Here is a 10,538-nt window from a genome sequence, read left to right as displayed (position 1 = left end):
ACTAGTTTTAATAAGTAGTTTTATCATGTTTTAATGTGACTGTGAGAAGTGGCATGGATGAGGCTCAGTGACCTAGATGGTGCCTTCCACTTCTTCATCCTGTGTTGCAAAGAGGCCAAACGGGAAGTTAAAGGGCCACCTCAGCAACCTATGCCAAGGTGGGGAATGTTAATGTCATTATGTTCCAAATGAGCAGTGGTAGAGCAGGAACAGAGCATTTTGCAGAAGCAATCCCCAGTGCTAGCTCATTTTCCTCTGTTGCCAGAGCTGAGCGTGGCATCTTCTGTCTCAGTCTTTTGTGGTCTTTCCAGTTTTCACATCTCCCGTTCCCTTCTATATTGACATTTAGTTCTTTATCTTCTCAAGTCTTTTCCACCCCCACCTCCACCATTTGTGGGATATTTTTTCCATCTTTTCTTGCCTTACCAGTCCATCCTTCCTATATTTCCTGTATTGGCACTGTCCTTAAACTGAGAATATTTTTGTCAATTCTGTCTTTCCAGTGTTTTATTTTAGCCTTTCATATTTTTCAGTAGTTTGACACAGCCCTGGTTAACAGTGTAAAGGCAACACAAAGGAGAAGAAACCATTTAGAATTCAGTGTATAAGCCTTGGGTATAGAAGTTAAAGATTCGGTTACCTGTTCTGTCAGCAAATTCTTGCATGGCTTTGAGCCTGAGGTATTTAGAGAACACTTGGTGATTGCACACTCAAGCATCGTAACATTAACCAAAATTGTAGAAGAAACTAAGGTAAAAATATTGCAATTATATCCTTATGCCTCATAAAGGGGATCACGTACATATTTACCAATAAGCAAATACCTGAAAGTACCTTATAATTGTTTTGTTTGTTTTCTTTGAATGTAATTTTGTAGAGGTTGTCCAGCCCATTCTTCACACATATACAAATAAAACCATATTTTCCAGGGAAAATCCCCATTCAGTAGCTTAGACACAACTTTTGTTTGGACTATCGAATACTGAAAATTGGTAGCCCAGTACTGGACAAAGTGCTGCTGATATGGTGTGCTAATTCAAGTAGCAGAGTAGTTGGCATAACTGATAAATGACTTAATCTCATCTCCAGCTTCTCCCCATAAATAACCCATAGTAAGGTGCTGATAACAAATGAAGGCTCTTTGGCACTTCTTCAGTACAAATGAGTAATAATAATAAAAGAGCATCTTGGCATTAGCCCATGTCCTTTCCTGCTAGTTCAGCAGCTTTTAGGTACATTTTTTTCCAGAAGAAAACTGATCTGGAATAGCTCTGAAACCCATAAATTTATCATCAGATAAATCAGTTTTGTAGTGAAGCAAAGATGTCCTGAACCTTTCGCAGATTTTCTTCTCCAAACCACCCAATAAGAATTAATTACCAAGGCAAGGCAGGACTCAAATATATTGTCTGGTCTGGGTAATTGAGTTTTCTGAGCATCTACTGACCTCTTAAACTGAATGGGAGACAGTGAACTAGGGCATTAACTTGAAGTAATGACTCAGAATAGTGATGCAAATTATTTTCTTTAGGTGTTTAATGTGGGAAGCACTCCAATAAATGTTAGTAAGTATGCAGAGTTGTGCATATATTTGTTTGTCATTGGTGGACGCAGTAAAATTTGGGCTTTTAAGGTATTTAGGTCAGTTGCTTAAAGGTGGTGAACAACTGAAAAAATTGTGAGGAAAATCTATTAAGTATCAAGTTTTTGGCTTCCCATTTCAGGACTTTGTGCAGTGTCTGCTCTGGCTTCTGAAGTAATATGATTCTCAGCTTGACCCTACACAGGTATTCATAAATTTGCATTTATGTTTATGGGGACAATTATAATTTAATCTGACTACAAGCATCATAAAAAGCCAAGAAATGTGGTTCAGTTTTGGGAGGTGACTGTGCCAATTCTGGGCTAACTAGGGAGCCTTCAGCTGACCTGCAGCCTCTGTCTGGCCACTTGTCTGTCCTTCCAGGAGGACCTTCACTGTTCCTCTTCAAGATTAGGATACTGTCAAATGCAGTCAACTCTAAGACCAACACTATATTCCTTTTGCCATTTCTGAAGTGCAGAATAACCCTTGCTGATAACTAGTTCAAGTTCCTCTGTATATTGTAGTCTACCAAAAGACATCTCATTTGACACATTCTTCCCTATAACAGCTCTGTAATTCTTCCTAACATATATTCTCCCTTTAAATTTGCAGTACCACTAATAATGCTTAATTTTGTAACCTAATTTATCCTCCTTTTACATATCAGTTATTTGTCTTCTCATGCATTTTCTCCTTTTTTAAAACAAACAAAAAAAAAGAATCCAGATTCTATCTGCACATGCTGTCATTATTTACTTCCTTTGTAAACACAGGGATGTATTCAGTCTTAAATTACTTTAACCTCACTGAATCCAGCCTGTTTTCCTAGCTGCATTACATTATCACAACCCAGAAATTCTCATCTCCTAATGGAATTTCCTGGAATTGAACAGTTTCAAGCCTTGTAGCTGCTGCCAGAGTCTCCTCAGGATCCCTCTGAGACCTGCTGTTCGCTTTCTGCCTGTTGACTCAGACCAAGCCTATCTTGTTTTAATCAGGAGTCCTTACAGACCTTCAGCCCCAACCAGCAGTTAATAAGGACACTTGCCCAAAAACTCAACCAAGTTTTCAGCCACTTACCGCTCTGAATGCAGAAGGGGCTGTTGCTTTGTGAGCTCCGTTCAGATCAACTCCCTGTCAAATCCTGGTTGCTACCGGCTCTTTTCTCTTGGAATCAGTCCCACGACGGTGGGTGCGGACCTGCCCACATGGTGTCTAATTATAGGCTTCATGTGGGTGAGTGAGAACCTTTGTAAGAATGATACCCTTATTGCTGGATGTAACAAATGTTGCCTTTTCTTGTCTCTTGTCATAACTAATTAATCAAAATTTTCACCTCTTAAAGTTTTGTTATGGATTTGTAGAAAACCAAAATGAGGGCACTTCAGCCCTCAGAGGGGTTATTTTATGTGACATTCACAACAGTCAACATGAAACTCTTAGCTGAGTTAGCTGGTTGTTGTAAGCTCCTGTTACAGGCAATGGGCTAAGCCTCCTCCGCAGGGAAGTTCAGAACAGTAGCTTAATTTCACTGCTCTGTGTCACCCTCTGGAAGTCACCAGCTATCTGTTTGTTATCTGTCTGACGTGTGTGCCCTGTGAAGCAAAATCTTGTACATTTTCATTTAATCAAGGCTGTTTATATCTTTTACAGAGAATAGGCCAGCTTCTTTTAAAATGGGGGGAGTAACAAAAAATTTTGTTACCACTTAGGGAGAATATAAGTGTCTGAGCATTTATTATCTTTTTCTAGTGAAGTTATTCAAGCTCTGTCTGCCCATTACCATTTTTACTAATCTACATCATCTTAGGCCATGTAGGATTCACAGATGAGGTCTCTCTGTACCAAGCTTTCTCATCAGTTGGCACACTCTGAATATAACTGACATCTGCTGACAATATTGTGATCCACTTAGAGCAGAGAAACCGCCGGCGCTTTCATTCAAAACTGTGTCAGGAGGAGAAGAATAGGATGCTGATAATCACATCATTCATCTTTTTATCTGTAATGGCTTTGTGACTTGTCCATCATGTAAATCCCAGGTTCTTTTCCGTGCTCTGAAGGTTGTGGGGCACAACTGTGTCACAACCCAGGTCTTTCAGTTCCTGGGCAAGACCTCAAGTCACTGCACTGCTATCTACAGGATGGGTGCTGTCATAATCACCTGTTCAGGCAGCTGCATGAGAGTGACTGTAATCCTTGTACATGGAGTGATTCAAGTGCCTAAGGGAAGGAAGTAACAGGGGTTGAATCTACTGTTCATATATGAAGACAATTTGTGGTCTTGAGATACATACATTGCCTGAGAGAAGACGTAATTTCAGAAATAACACCAAAAAATGTTGTTTCTGTATGCTGAGCTGTATGTAACACACGTGGCCAGCTAGCTGTTTTAAAAAGCTAGTCAAGAGTATCTGTCACTCCTTGTGGCATGTGGCACCTACATGAGTGTTTGGATCTGGGTCTGATTCTGTTGGTAGAGTGATGAACACCTGTGCCACGTATGATGATAATCATTAGAAAGAAATCTCGGAGGAATCTGGAGGGAGCAGTGGCTGCTCAGCAGCTGGATCTTATCTTTAATTACTGCTTACCCTCAAGACATGTATGTAACTTCAGATAAGACAGAACAGAGCTACAGTCTAGTCTATGTTCACCGACTGGCAGACAGAAATTTAGCAGCAGTTATGGGACCTGTATTTCCTCAGAATGATGTAGCTCAGTAGATAATTCTGGGGAGGAATGATGTTGGAGGACCCATGGAAAAGACATAAGGAATGTCATGTGCCACATTTGTCAAAATATTGGCGTGTAAGTTAAATGGAAAGCAGCCAGTGCTTCTATTAATAATGAAACGTCTTCGGAAATCGCTGAACATCTTTGTGTGAAAATCAGAACCCTTTGAAATATTTTGGGTTTGGTGTTTTGTTTTGTTTGTTTGTTTTTAGTGGGACTGGGATTGCTGGTTATGCTCCAATATTTTGCTGTACTTTCCACAGAGATAGTTCTTTGAGTGTTAAAACAGTGCCACCAAGGCCCCCTGCCCTGCAACCAGTGCAGTTACAAGCTGAAACAGAAGTACTTGCTTGCAATAGTACCTTTGGGGACAAATGTATACAAATAGATGAAAGCTGCATTTGGCAAGAATATAAGATTACTGACTTCTGCAGTTTGCTTTTTGATCTGCTCTGTATGTTGATAAGTGGCAATCTGGTTGCTATAGGGTGACCATCCACATTTTTAACACAGAGATTCACTGTCGGTGTATTTCAGAGAGAATACACAGCAGTGCAGATTAATGTAGGCCAGTACGACAAGTTGGAATTAACAGTAAATTAATTTCTAGCCCATGGCATAGAGTTTTTGAGGTCTGTCTAGCTCTTTTAGGAATGGTCAGTTTTTCTGAGTCTGATTTTATGTTCTAAGAAGAATGGTTGGTTTTTATGGACAATAAGAGAATGTTGGCCTTTGCTGTTGATTCTGAGAATATACAAGTGAACACATATAGGTAGTTTTACAAATGGCAACTTGAGAATTATCAAGGACATAAATGCGTTCTGACAGTAGTGGCCTTCACATAGGTAGGAAAAAGAGGATCAAAACACTCACTGAGAATCATGTTCTCCAAACGAATCTCAGCAACTGTGTTTCAAGTGCAGCAGTATATAAATTACCAAGGCTTTCATAGCAATATGAATTAATAAAATCGTAAAAGCAACATTTTTCTCATTTCAGTTTTACATTGAGGATGGTTAATGAATTTCTTAGCTTGGATGGAGGTCATCTGGAAGTAGCTTTGTGTATTCTGTCCCCATGAGAATTACTAATGCGTGTAGACAAAGACCACTCACCTTCTTGAAGGATCCTACCTTTAGTGGCAGAGCTATGAATAAAAGACTTTCTTGATATTTCTATTGTCTAACTCTAATGTGTTTATTCTGGTAAGGGAAAAAAATCTTACACTGAATAGAGGCAAACCCAAATATCATTTCCAGGATTGCACAACAGCAATAGAAGGAATATTTTGGAAGTGATAAATATTTATGACCTTCCATGATACATGCTGTCTGCTAATTAAATCGGTCAGAGCAAGCAAAGTTAATGATAACTTGTTGTTCTGTGAGCTAGGGACTTATGGAGCATTGTATCATTTTAAGGAAATAACACTTAGGCAGAATTTTAGAGCAGATGATGACAGTAATGGAAGATAAAAGAGTCAGTAGGGACAGCCAGGCTTTATTTATAAGGAATGGGCAGAATTAAAGGCAAGAGGACAAAGTCAGTTATTCCGAATGCTTGATCTCCTATTAATGCTAGAATATTAAACTTATTTGAAAGAAGCAGCTGATATAAAAGAGAATAACTGTAAATTTTGCCTTGGAGAGTGAAAGGCAAATGCAAATCTTCTGAAATATTTAAAACAAAAGAACGTCTCCAAACAGCTCAGCTACAGACCAGTGGCTCAGAACAAAGCCATTGAGGGCTCTGAACATCTCCCAGGTGGGATGAAAAGGGGACTGTCACCAACGCCAGCCTGTATGTTCACATACTGCTTATGTTTCCGGTGTTGCAAGGCACTTGCACATCCAGATCCAGCCCTGCGGGAGCTGGGAGGAGAGCTCTGTTTTGCTGCAGCACAGCGATGTAGGCGGGCGCTGTTTGTGCCAAGGCTGGCGAGGATGGGTGTTCTTTCCGGAAGTTTTTAGATCCTTGATAGTTAAAGATCAAATCCTTGGCTCTGTTTTATCTTGGAAATATGCCATAAAAATAGATTTGGCATGATATTGTCTTCTGCTTCCTATTTATTGGAAACAGAATAACTTAAAGCAGCTTGGAGACTACTTGAAATTACGAAGTCGCTGATACTATGTTACTGCAGAAGAAGAATAAGAGCGACACAAGTTTTGTGGAGAGGACCTGTAGATAGTTTTGCTGAAAGCTCAATGTTTGCTCTCCCAGTGGTAATTCACCTTTGGTTTTTAAAGAATAACTCAAATAAATGTTGGGAATGCACAAAGATTTCATTTTTACTTCTGTCCCAGGAGCATGCTAAACATAAATGTTAGAGCCAGGGGTTACATAGAATAACCCAACTGCATGAAGGTCTCAGCAAAATCACTTTCTAAAGATTCCATTTTACCTTCTGTATAACAGTCACACATTTGAGAATTGGAGCCTGCTGTATGAAATACCAGTTATTTTCACTAAGGGAACTAGATGGGACTGTAGGTAAATAATTTCACTATAAAAATGTCTGGGAGGAAATGCAGGAGAAGGAAGTGAGGTGATGCCCCTGCAAGGATGCTGACTGGGAAAATAGACTTGCTTGCAGGAGATATGATCTTACAGGTGTGTTAGTAACTGGTATGACACAACTGTGGACTAGAAAAAACTAAAACTAGATCTCAGATCTACCAGAAGAATCTTCAGGATGCATATTCTCAGGCATTGAGCCACTACAATAATTCACTTACTTCTGGTATAGCAAAGATAAAGACTCTGATCCAAAATAAGGGTAAAGGGAGAAGTCAGAAAAACTTATCTAAATACAACTATGTAGAAAAGAATTAGTGCTGCTTGGAGAAATAGAAGCCTGAAGTGAGAAACAAAAACCGATGAAAAATCATGTGCAAACATAGGAAATACAGATTATCTGGAGAAGATAAAAAAGCCTGATGTATTTTGCCTGGAGAAAAAGATAGTTCCCATGGAGTTTCTATAAGGAAAGATGCTGTCAAGTGTCTGGGCTGTAAAATGATATAATTGGAAAGACGATAATCTTAAAGGCAGAATGAAGATAATGAGGAGCTTTTCTGTATAGGAGCCTTGTCAAGCTTCGTATCTAATGAAGATGAAAGATCAAAAGGACTTGGTAGGCTTATTCCTGAAAATCTGTGGTTCATTTACAAGGATTTTATCAATATGTTCTAGGGTATCAGAGTAGCATGGAAAAAAAATCTGAGAAGTCACAGAAATAAGATAGATAGGATCAAAAGTGGGAAGAGAGATGATTGCGTAAACTGTTGAGGTATCTGCTTATTAGTTCTATTGAATTAATTTTAATTATTCTCATGCTGTTGGTTCTGGGCTCACAAATAGTTATGAGGAACATTTTGTGCTTTTTTGATAAGAAGAAAGTCTGCTGTGCAATGCTATATTTATTCTTTTATTCTTTTTAATGAAGAACTCTGACAAAAATGTTCCTTGCTTACTGCATTAGTATACCTGCATTTATCACTTTATACCAAGAATATGTTTTCCCCTAAAGCTATTTTTCTGACCTTACATATAAAGTAAATACAGATGTTGTAAGTGGAGAAGAGAGGTAGCATTTTGGATTACTATTATTGCTGTTCACTTGTTCTAGAAAAGATTTAAGGGGTTTGTTTTTATGTGTGTTTGTTTTACTTTGCTGACTTGCCAAAAGAGTGTCATGAGAAAGAAAAGGGACTGAGGCTGAGTGCTTCGTAATGGCTTTGTGAGTAATTTACCTTTGGCATAATTTTTGCCATGAACAAAAGCTTAAAGAGTAATAAATGAAATTTGTATTATAATTTTGAACCACTCGTAGTGTTGCAGAATATTTAAATAATGTAAAAGACTGAATGCAAATCATAATATGTCATTACATACTCTACACAAATAAAGTATAATTGATTTTAAAAAAACCCCTACTTTTCAACGTGACAGCCCAACATATAAAATGGTGCATCTCACTTGACTTTTTATAGATGCAATTTAAGCTGCTCTAAAAAGCTGGCTTACCTTGTTGTGAAGATAGGAAAGGATTACCTGTTCCAGTTTTTGTCAAAGGCAGATTGTGTTGTGAAATATCAAACCCTCACAGTGTTTGGACTGGCACCATTGATACAAAGTGATAGTATCCAAAGGTTTCATACAAGTATTGATTTTCATTTTTAAACACAGAAGGAAACAGGAGGAAGATTATTTGCCACCAGCAATAGGGAGCTGCTGTCGATGTGCTGGGTGGTGGTGGTGGTGTTGTTTTTCATCTTGAGCTCTTAAAAGTAAACGTCTCACTCTATCTACAGATGTATTAGCATAGAACTGCAGTGCTGATGTTTACTATATGAAAGAATGAAAATTAACTCAAAAAAACAGTATATGGCAAAAATGCAAAACAGGACAATGTAAGGGGAAGAAATTAGTGCAATCTTTTATTTTTAGCTGAAGTGACTGGGTGCAAAAGTTGATATTTTTAAGTGATCTAATGAGCTGAACCACTTTTGTAGCAGAAATCATCAGCCCCTATGAGCTGCTATGTTTTGTCGGAATGCTGTTGAAATCAATAGGTTAAAATGAAACAAAACGAAAGCTTGTATTTTTTTAAAGTAAGACTTATTTATTATTCATTAAAAAATCAAATTAATATTTAGAATTCCAGAAGTGGCACACCAAGCATGGGAGGCAGGAGATGGGCTTTAAAGAAGTTTTGAGTTCAACAGGACATTGCATCTGTCTTGTGAGAAGCGATGGCCTGGATTGCACTGCTCACACTGCTGTCTCATGTCATCAAATCCGATGATCCAACCAGGGCCTGGCTCTGCTGAACGCTTTTTCCTAACCCCGAGGAAAAATATTTACAATTCTTTTGTCTCAGTTCCTGACTGTAAGAAAGGGAAAATAACTCTTCCTTTCCCCCTCCCAGAGTCTCCTTTATTTGTGCAACTCTGGGGCAGAGAGCCATGCCTGATTTACGGAGAATATTTAATATGATATAATTATGAGATACAGATATTTCCTAAATGTGTAGAAGTACCTGGGGGGTTGTTTGTACTTCCCCTGTGTAGCACAGAACAGAGGAGTCCCTACACACTCAGGAAGGGGTCTTGCCAAAGGAGTTTCCTTAAGGGGTAGAGGAGGATGAGTTCCCTGCTCGGGATGGTTTCTGGATCCTGTTTCGCATGGGTGGGGTTGCTGAGGGTACCGAAGCGGTGAGTCTGAGGAGTTAGAGAGCTGATTTGTCAACTTTGCTGCAAACCTCCCAAGCAAGCTCCTCTGGCAAACTTCATAAGAGGTGACTGGATTCTGACATCTCAAAATTATTGCTGCGTAATTTGAAACACACCTGTTCCTCACTTGCATTTGGCCTTGTGTAATGCATCTCATTAGTACTTTGTGGTAAACCTCACTGGAAGTATTCTAGAATAGCAAGTTGTTAGGATGGGACAGAACGGAATTGCCCAACATGATTCACACACAGGGTTTCTGAGGTCAAATGATAAACTTCACATTAGATTGAAAAATTAGCTGTATATCTTAGTGCACAATGGGCAACTAAAACTGTAAGGATTTTTTTGTGGAGCTTGCACTGAAACAAAACCAGTCTTATCTTATTTTTGCTGATGCTGATAACTTCTAGTAGTCTGTTTTTATTAACCAGTATAATCAAAAAGCTGCCAGATTTGGGAGGAACAATGCTATATAGTAATGTAAACAATGCAGCTCAGGTGTGACTTCAGTGGCTTCAGAAAGGCAAGGCAGAGGTGGAAAACTCAGCTTCACTGGTAAAGAGAAAATAGTTACTTTGAAGGCTGCCAGGAAATTGAACATTCTCAATAGTGCAACATAGTTTTGATAAATATGATGCCTGTTTCAGGTATAGAGAGAATCCCAGGCCACCAGTGTTCAGCAGAGCTGAAGAGACCACATCAACCAGTTCTTCCCCAGGAAAAAGGCAATAGTCAAATGTTTTCCTGTGCATGACCTGTACTGCTTGACACACAGTGAGCTTTGGTGGTGGAGTTTCTCAGGGTATACTGTACAGCTCAGTACACAGTCCCAGCTCCTCAGCAGTCTTTGGATGTGCTGCTAAAATACTGTTTGACTGGGATCTTCAACAAGGAAGAACATGTCAGGCAATGCTGTTCAAGTTCAGATTATTTTTATTTTTAAAATTATTCCTTGGACTCCTGACAGAATTAGATGCTCC

Source organism: Nesoenas mayeri, assembly GCF_963082525.1.
Source record: "Nesoenas mayeri genome assembly, chromosome: 7".
NCBI lineage: Eukaryota > Metazoa > Chordata > Aves > Columbiformes > Columbidae > Nesoenas > Nesoenas mayeri.
Note: the sequence above shows the minus strand (reverse complement) of the source record.